Source organism: Girardinichthys multiradiatus, chromosome 4, assembly GCF_021462225.1.
Source record: "Girardinichthys multiradiatus isolate DD_20200921_A chromosome 4, DD_fGirMul_XY1, whole genome shotgun sequence".
Lineage (NCBI taxonomy): Eukaryota > Metazoa > Chordata > Actinopteri > Cyprinodontiformes > Goodeidae > Girardinichthys > Girardinichthys multiradiatus.
The window spans coordinates 11,688,586-11,698,357 of NC_061797.1; the positions used below are offsets into that span (position 1 = coordinate 11,688,586).

General features: G+C 38.3%; 1 long non-coding RNA gene across 1 annotated transcript; it reads left to right on the forward strand.

Annotated features, from left to right (window-relative positions):
- Positions 1-1,476: 1,476 nt before the first annotated feature.
- Positions 1,477-6,417, forward strand: LOC124866774. Its single transcript, XR_007037912.1, has 3 exons — positions 1,477-1,582; positions 5,933-6,110; positions 6,237-6,417. It is a non-coding gene; the product is annotated as an uncharacterized LOC124866774 (long non-coding RNA).
- Positions 6,418-9,772: the final 3,355 nt, after the last annotated feature.

The window sequence follows — 9,772 nt, forward strand, 5'->3', positions numbered from 1 at the left end:
ACCAATAACTCTTGCAAACATGCTTTGTAATTGTTGCCAAATTACTTACTCTTTGTCTCATCTGACAGCTAAAAATTTCTACAAAAAGCATTTGTATAGTCCATGGAGGCAGCTTTAAATTTCAACTGACTTTGAAAGTGTTGATTTTGGACCCAGGGCTTCTGTTGTGGTCACCACTCTCTAAACCCATGTTGATATTCATCCCTATGATGAGTGTAGATAAACGTCTGACCTCTAGCTTATTACTCAGGTATGCTTTTTAACCAAAGATTGCTATGTCCTTTAATACAATTAATATATGATATAACTACTAATGGCGTTCTTGTGAAATTAGTGATTTAACAAAACGGGACCCTGCTTTATGCTGAGACAGATTGAGAATCATACCTTTATTGGAACTTGAATAACCGGTTATAATGTAGATAATATTCAGAACAAAGAAAGAGGTTAGCGACACTGAATATTAATAATTTTCTGAGTTATGAGCTGAGATGGCTTTAAAATAAGCATCTTGCAGGACATGCCCTTGTTGCAAAAGACAGACTGAAAAGTGTTTTGTATGAGGAAATTATCAGAATGCACGGCCACTGATTATAACAAGTCAACTGCAGCAAGAAAAGACATAAAAAGGAGCGAAGACAGAGAAAGAAATTCTACCTGTATCAAACCAATTAGCTAGTTTTACAATGTGTCACTTACTTCTCTTTGAGTTCACTTTGTTTCAGTAGATGTCCACATTAATTGCAGGGAAGCTGATAATAATAACTATTTCTCTATTGCTTGAAATGTCTCTGCAAAAAAAAAAATGTTTGATGCCTTATCAAGATGTGAGCCTCAGAGCTGCAAATAATCCATTGTGTGGTGATGAAAGCGCGGCTAAAGCTGCATACTTAAGAAATGGGTGAGAAAATGGCCTGAAATGGAATGGAATCTTTAATTAGGGGATTTTATTTCAAAATCATTTTAATTGTGCCCGGGGGATATACTTGTTACAATAAGATGAACTCTACAACACGCTCATGATCTTTTTTGCCTTGAAAAGTAGTTGAGGTGCTTCCTTTTAGTGACCTGATTATTCTGCCTTTTGCTGCAAAGATTTTTTTTAACACCATGGTGACACTGATCTTTTGTATCTCACTCTTCATCATTTTGCATGTCTTTACATGCACTTGTTGAACAGAATTTTTAATTTTTCATAGCCTTAGTTCAATATGTATATATTTTTTTATTTTTGTCAAACATATTTTCCTAACTTAGCCCCCACAAATTGTCTGATGAAAATAGTGAGACCGTTGATCTAGAAATTGTCAGAGGGGAGACAGCTAAATAGCAAGTCCAAGATAAGTATACTGGACCCATTCTCCTATCAAGTGCATTGGCAAATTGACAAATGGAAGACTGGCAAGCACAAGTAAGACCACCAGATTTTGACAAGCACTTCATGTCCTTTACCTAATTTTATGGTGTTTCTGCCAGCCACAGACAGGTGCATGACCTTGAAAGAACAAGAGCAACACACTGAATTGGTCTTGCAGGTGGCACCGTCGGATCTGCAAGCTTTTGTCACCTTAAAATCTATGAGGTAAGCGAAACTACAGCAGCTAAAATATGTTTTTTTGTAGAATTTTGTGGAGTACTTATAAGTGGCCACTTACCTGTAGTAGTTTATCTGTGCAACTTTTTTTTTATATTTTCCTATGTTATAGCTAAGAATCTTGATGTATTTTACTTGGATTTTATGTGATAGGCACAGGCAAAGAGGTGAATTATTGTGAAGATAAAGAAAAATAGCTAATAAAAATCTTACGAGTGTGGCTTGCATTTGTATTCAGCCTCTTGAGTTAATACTCTGTAGGACCACCTATTGTTGATTTTACAGTTGGAAGTGTTTTGGATTTATTATTTTAACAGCTTTGTACTTCTAGAGACAGTTCATGACATTTGACTGGGTAATTCAAACACAAATATGCAGGGCCTGAACCATTCTATTAAAGCTCCGGTTGCATGTTTATGGTTGATGTGCTGCTAGAAGGTGAATTTTCATGACAGTTTAAAGTCTCTTATATATTTTCTACACCCTGTATTCAGGTTCATTCATCGTCCCATTAACTCTAACCAGTTATGCTTACAATGCTGAAGAAAATCATCCCCTCAGCATGTCAACAAATTATAACAGCTGAGAGGCACTCAGACGAGTACTCTGATAATAAGACGATTTCTGTAGGCAACTCATTGTGCAATATTTTATTCATGGGTATCAGAGTAGTAGGTGTTGAAGACATGAACTCCACTTTTTTAGATTTTTGTTTTAAAAAATATGTAAAACAATATATTATTTTTCTTCTCACTTTAAAGATATGTCCCTCTCTGCATTGGTATATCACATGAAAGTCTAATAAAATATATAAAAGGTTATGATTGTAATGTGACAAAATGTGGAAAGGTTTAAAGGATATGAATACTTTTGCTAAGCACTCCCTGAATCAATAAAATGAAATCTGTCCCGAATACTGGACATTTGGATTTGTCCTAAGTTACAAGTAGACATTCCTGCTGCCTACAACATTATTTGGTGTAAGAATGACTGCCACATGATTTGTCATCATTTGTAAACATTGTACATTCAAGAGGCAGCTTTATGGATAGTCTTTGTATTTTCTACGAGAAGACAAATAAAATGCCAGGAATTCACTTCAACTGTGGTGTTTCTGACACAACAGATAGTCTCTGATAAACCCTGGTCTTTAGGGGGCAAGGTTGAACTTTTGAAAGATAGAGCTTGGTTCCTAAGCATGGAGATATGTCATTGTCTCTGGTTGCAAAATCTAATCCTGACATCTCTGCACCGAGAGTGCCTCCCATCATATCAAGCCTTGTTCTTCCATTGAGGGAGATGCCAGGTCACACCATCACACTGTCTCCCCCAGAAGCTGTTTGGCTTTGGCAGAGTTAAAGAGAAATAAACGGCCTTTCTGACACTACAACATTTATAATCAAAAAGCATTGTTACAACAAAGAAATAATCAATCAAACAAAATTTGCCTTAAGTTTAGTTGATTACAATTGTTTAGTTTAGTTGATTACAATTGAATCAATGTATTCAATAATGGCAAAACGTCTATTTTTTTTTTTATTGATGTTTGTCTCTTTTTATGATCTACAGGTGAAAATTCATTCCATTGTGTGCAAAAGGTCCCAAATCCCATACTACAAATGTATTTATTCTTAATGTGTTTTATGCAGTGATATCAAACAGACCCAATTCCTGCAGTTTGGCCAATGTTGCAGCTAATTTTGCCTTGTCATATACAATACGTGGCAGCAGTGGTAATTCAAGTTGGCAGTGCCCAGTGAGAATGGTGATTTTCATGAGGATGAAATAGGGCTTAAAAGGAAAAGATATGTAAAAAAGGTTGGTTTTTTTTGTCCCTAGGAAAATAGAAACTGATCCCCAGGATGTGAAATCTCAACAAGTGTGCAGATGCAAAATAAGACTACAATGGTAATGGTTTTGAAACAAAAAAATATTCTTAATAGGACATTTGCTTTTTTTATGTAAAGGTTTCAACTGTTTCAACTTTTATGTTATTTAGCCACCCACCTAAAACTGAAGTGGCATTTCCCGTCACATTTTGTGGTACTTTCCCAGAGCCAGCATTTATCAGATTTAGGAGTGCTTTATAGATGTCAAAGATAGGATACTTAGACATGTGAGAAAAGTGATTAAACCTCTCTCCTGTAAAATAAAAGTTTCATGGACTTAGGCTCTCATTGAATTCACCAATTTCATTATGTAAATCAATTAGGCTTTTGCTCCTGAGCTGAATATATCGTACACGTATGTGATTTTCATGTCATTATTACTGATGTCAAAACACAACAAATGGGCTGTATATAGCATCCCTGCAACCCCGCAGCTGACTTACAAACTACACATGGCAGGGTCAACAACCTTCATTTGCCTGGCTACTGTTCTTGACAGTGGCTGCCCTCTCGGGGTGGTGGGGATAGAAGCTTTTTCCTGTTTATGACAGTGATTCATCTTGCTGACACCTGTCAGAACCCAGCTGACCTGCACCTCTCCAAAGGTTTTAATGACCCAATCGACAACGTAACCTGGGTTATAGCAAAGGCTGTTTTAGGTGCCCATCACTGGCCTTGTGACCCCTTTAGATTCTTCTCCACAGCAGTAATCAAAAAAGCTTCTTCCCTGTCACAAGTAATGCCTGCTTTTTAATGAAAAAAAGCCTTGATGTGTGACTGTATAAACAGAATGGCTGTAAACCTTGTCAGAGGCCATGCAGTGTGTCACACTTCACCTTTTATTGTCACAACCACTCCCACTTGTTGTTGTCTTTTGTGGCTCCTATTATGATGAAATCTTTGAGAGGTGAGGAAATTCTGTCATCTATTTCAGCCTGGCCAAAGATATTTTGAGGACTGAAAGCTTACTTTAAAGCTCTGCAGCTAGTCATTTCTGAACAGCAATTTTCCCTCTTTCTCTGCGAGGTTACCCATAACCACTCTGTCAGCTTTCTGAAAAATCCTCGGCAGGGGATTGTCAGCTATAAAGTGCACATTAAAGAGATCTATCAGAGTCAGATCATTGGCTGGGACTGGAACTGGTGTCTAATAATACAGTCTGCCTTCCCCAATTTCACATGACAAACAGGGATATGGGGACAATAAACACATCTCACCTTCTCCCACGCAAACTTGCTGGCTCTTAGATCAGTTTTTGCTCTTGTTTTTGTTTGATAATCAAATCTTCGTTTCACACCAAACATTGACTATTTTTAATTTAGTGAGGTTATTCTACATTTGCTTAAAAATAAAGTGTTGGTAGTCTGTTACACTCGTTTATTTTATTACTGCAGCATCTGGTACCTCACTTTTTATAATGAGTTTAAAAATCTATTATCTTAGGGGGTTTATTCTTATTTTCATGGTGCCTTACAAAAATATTCCCACCCTTTGAACGTGTTTCCATTTCCTTTTGTTATAACCACAAACCTCATTGTATTTTATGGGATTTTTTGTAATAACACAAAGTTGTGTATAACTGTGAAGTGCAAGGAAAATGATGACCAGTTCTTTGCAAAATAGCTCATACTCAGTCAGACAATGTTATCTTAACATTAATTTTCAAGCCTGTGACAAATTCTAAATTGCCTGGGCCATCCTAACACAAGAATGTGGTTTGATGTGAATCATTTCACTGTAGCTCTGACTGTATGTTCTTATTGTTGTCCTGCTGGAAGGTGGACATGCAGTCTAGTCTCAAGTCTTTTAAAACCAACCATAGGCTTTTCTCCACAACTGCCCTCTATTCAGCTCCATCCATCTTTCCGAAAACTACTATCAGCTTCCCTGTCCCAGCAAAAGAAAAACATCCCCAAAGCTTGATGCTGCCAACATCATGTTTCCCTGTATAAATGTGTTCAGTATGCTGTGTAATAGTAGGTTTTTGTTTTTTTATGAGTTCTTTGTGGTATGTAGATATGTAGAAAATTACATTTTGGTCTAATCTGACCAGATCACATTCTTTCACATGCCCTTTGTGTCCCTTAAAATACATGTGTCATGATTATGGGCTGTTTGTCTGCACCGTCTCTGTCTGACTCCTGCTCATCTCTGCACTGAAGCCATTATCATGATTGCTTTCACCTGCCAGCTCCCTAATTGCCTTGCTGCTCCACCTGTTCACCTGGCTTTATAAGCAGTAAGTTGACAGACAAACAGTGCCAGATTATCAAAAGCCACTGTGTGAGTAAATGTCCAGTGGTCCTTCCTTGTCTGGCTGCCTGATCTTAATCTAGTTTTTGCTCCTTGGATTTTTCTGCTCTGCCTTGCCCACATTGGATACCTCAATGGCTTCTGGACACCAACCTTGCTTGTGCCTCCTGACTACCGCTCTCTGCCTCTCCCTCAGATCCTGTCACCTGAATCTGTTTCCCTGGCTCTGACCCAATGTTTTCCCTCTGACCACCGCACTTTGTTCATTTGGGTTACAAACCTGAGAGCCCAAGTGACGTTATCCTGCTGTCACCTAACCACCGCACTGAGGAGCCGAAATTCGCCGTCCATACTCTCCCACGGATTCTGAAAAGGTTAGTGTCTTTACCTCTAACCTATCTGTCTGCCGTCAGAGGTTCCCGAGCCTGCCGCTGGTGGTGGTTTCCTGCCGAATGTCACCCAGAGTTTTTAATCTTTTGAATTTTATCTGTTGTGTCTAGCTGAAATTTCCAGTCCTCAGAACCTCCTGCTACAACTGTCCGAGCTACCGCACCCTGTTGGGGGACAAACTCCTCGGATCTCCCCAGAAGAGTCACCTCTACTTACAATCACTTTCTCTTAAAAGGAATGACTCAAACTGTTCTGTACTCTCACACTTTTATTCTAAATAAGACAGAGTAATGGTCAGAGATCAGCGCTGCTGGTTCTCATCCTTAACCTGTATGGTGATTGACCTGACAAAACAGCCCTGAAAGAACACACATGGTTTTTATGTCTGGTTCTTCATGCAAGGGATGTACACACCCTCAGTGTTTTTCTGTATTATCCAATTCTAAGACAAGTGTAAACTTTAGCATTTATACTTTATTGTGTGTGTGTGAGTAAAGGCTAGCTCATCTATAAGTAATAGTAAGCAAGGGTTATTCCTAACACAACACGTGGCCATACATTAAGCTTGATGTCTTATCTCATTCCCTTGATAATGTTTTTCTTTATACAAGCCTTCCATAAAGGCCAGATATTTTTAGTGTTGTCTTGTCACTAAACTCATTCACCTGAGCTGTGAATGACTGCAGCTTCTGCAGAGAAACCGTGGGCCTGTCAATTTAGGTGGATGGCCATATCTTGTTACATTTGCAGTTGTACCATTTTTAAATGAAGGAATAGAGTGCTTTGTGATTTAGGGATATTATTTGTGTTGGAAAAATGTATATAAGTTATTGTTTTGTTTAAATCATGTTTATTCCTGATGTTCTGCTATAGTTATGATTTCTAATTTCCATGATTGCTTTTTTTAGTGTGAAAAAAGTGTTTGTGGAAGGTTAAGGAATGTGGTCTGGAGTGGATCACTCCCTGGACATGACAAGCTTATACCACACATGGGAATTATGACTTTTAGGTTGAAATCTCTGTAAGAATTGGCTGAACCAATTCCTGCTTTTTGCTTGTTGGAATGTGAGATGTAAATAAAAGGTTAGTGCAAGGATTTCTTCCTTTGTGAGAAGGAAGTCGCTGTTTGGCAGAGGACTGTCTCACCCTTACAAGTCAAACTTACTTGGTTCACCTTGTTTCTTCTTTTACACTTGTCTGTGTTTATCAGACTTCTAACTCTAACAATTTTCTAACCAAATCCTGCTTTAAAAGTCTCCACAACTTTCTCCTCAATCTGTCTGCTCAGTTCCTTGGTCTTCATGGTGCTGTTTGTTAACTTATGTTCTCTAACAAACCTTTGTGGCCTTTATAGAACAACTGGATTTATACTGAGATTAAATTACACACAGATGGGTTATATTTACTAATTATATGACCTCTAAAGGGAATTGGTTTTATTTAGAGGTAAATTGGGCTTGTACAATTGTACAAGTTGTATAAGTTAATTGTTGTGTATTGCTGTGATGTGTATAAAGACTCATCGCTGTTCATGTTTGTTTCCTATTACCATTCAACCCAAAGCTTTGATCGATTTTTGCATTATACTCTTGAATATTAGTTTATCCTTTTTGTAGTTTAGCGAGTGTTCTAGTTTAGTGAAAAGTTTTCATGTATATAAAGACAAAGTGTATAAAAGTTATTTTCTGTCAAATAAGGATAGCACTTGTATAACTATTTTTGGTTAATGGTTTCAAATCAAATAAAATGTATTTATATAGCACATTTAAGAACAACTACTGCTGGCCAAAGTGCTGCACACAAAAAGAAGAAGTAACAGTAATTCCAACATAAAAGAAAATATAGAAACAGTATAAGACAGAAATAGAAACATAAAAACAGCCCAACAGATGAGTCTCTTACTCTGTATTAAAAGCCAGTGAGTACAAATGTGTTTTAAGATGTGACTTAAAAACACCAAGAGGTGAAGCCTGTGTAATATGAAGGGGGAGCTTGTTCCACAGTTTAGGCACAAGAACTGAAAAGGCACAATTGCCTCTATGAACCAACCTGGACCTTGGAACAGGTAAGGACAGATGACCATTAGATCAAAGGGATCTAGAGGGCACCTAAGGCTGCAAGAGATGTACAAGAGGCTGGCCATTTAGGGCCTCATAGGTCAGCAATAAAACTTTAAAATCGATTCTAATACAAACAGGAAGCCAGTGAATGGAAGCGAGAACTGGGGAGATATGTCCCCAATTTTTTACTTTTGTTAATAGACGAGCTGCAGCATTTTGAACCAGCTGCAGTCGTGAGAAGCTGGCCCTGCTAACTACAACATACAAAGAATTACAGTAGTCAAGTTGGGAGCTAATAAAACTGTGAATCACCCGTTAAAAACCATTAAAAGATAAAAATGGTTTAGATAAAAGTCTCAGTTAAACAAAAGTATCTTTTTACAAAAGACCTGGCCCTAGACTGGGAATTACTCAGATTTTTGGGCGTGGCGCTGGTGGTGTAGGGGGTTAAGCATGCAATGCATGTATAGAGGCTATAGCCCTTGATGTGGCGGTCCCAGGTTTGCGTCCCAGCCCGGGCAACATTTGCTGCATGTCTTACCCTCTCTGCCACCCTTTTTCTGTCTCTACCCACTGTCATATAATGTGTGAAACATAAAGAAAACGGGTGCAAAAAAATTTTAACGTGATAATTTAAAAACTGCTCGAAGCTACAGAGGTCAGGGGACACGCTACGATTTCCACTGGGACCAAAAACTTACGTTTTTGAGAGGGGAACTGGCAGGGGAAGTACATTCTCCGAGGCTTAAAGAGAAACTCCTATCTGACATATAAAACCTGAATCAGTCCAACACAGAGGCTTTGATACTATCACGTCCAACCGGAAGATCAAAAGCTCCATTCACACTGCAGGCAATTGTGGCCCAAATCAGATTTTTTGGAGGTCAAGTGACCAGGTCAGAGTTTTTAGAACAAGTGTGAGGGGACCAGAATAGAACTGCACAGTGGAGAGACTGCGAGATGTTAGAGCTCGTTAATAAACAGAGATAAAACTTTATTCAAGCCTAATTGAAAGCCTCAAAGGAACCGTCTGGATGTGGGACATAGTTTGTATTGTAAAATATGTATACAACCGTTCAGAGAATTTTAAAATGCTATTGAGGTTAGTGAGCATGTGATGATCTACCCCTGCTGCAGTCCTGAGCTCAGCTAAGAGGAGAGGTGTTGACATATATGATTAAAAGTTGCCCTCGACATGATAAAGTTCTGAATAAACTCTGTCTCTGTAAAGGTGTTAACATCCCTGCCCCGCCATTGCTGGCTGTGTCTCCGCATCCAAACAGTTTGTGGTGCTGAATTGGCAGTCAGATCTCCCTAAAACAGAACATTAAATAATTTAACTCTCCTTTGATTTATATGTTTCCCACACAGCACCCACTGACAATAAATGGCATCTGTTGTGCACTAAACCATAACACATATTTCTCTGTGTTTACTGTTTAAATACTGTTTACTGCACTTGATGACGCTCGTATTGTTCTTATGCGCATGCGTGTCAGTTTGGAACCGCAACATTTTAAAGTACTGTGAACGACCACACAAAAAAAAAAAAAAATTCTGAAAAATCTGATTTGAGCATTAAGACC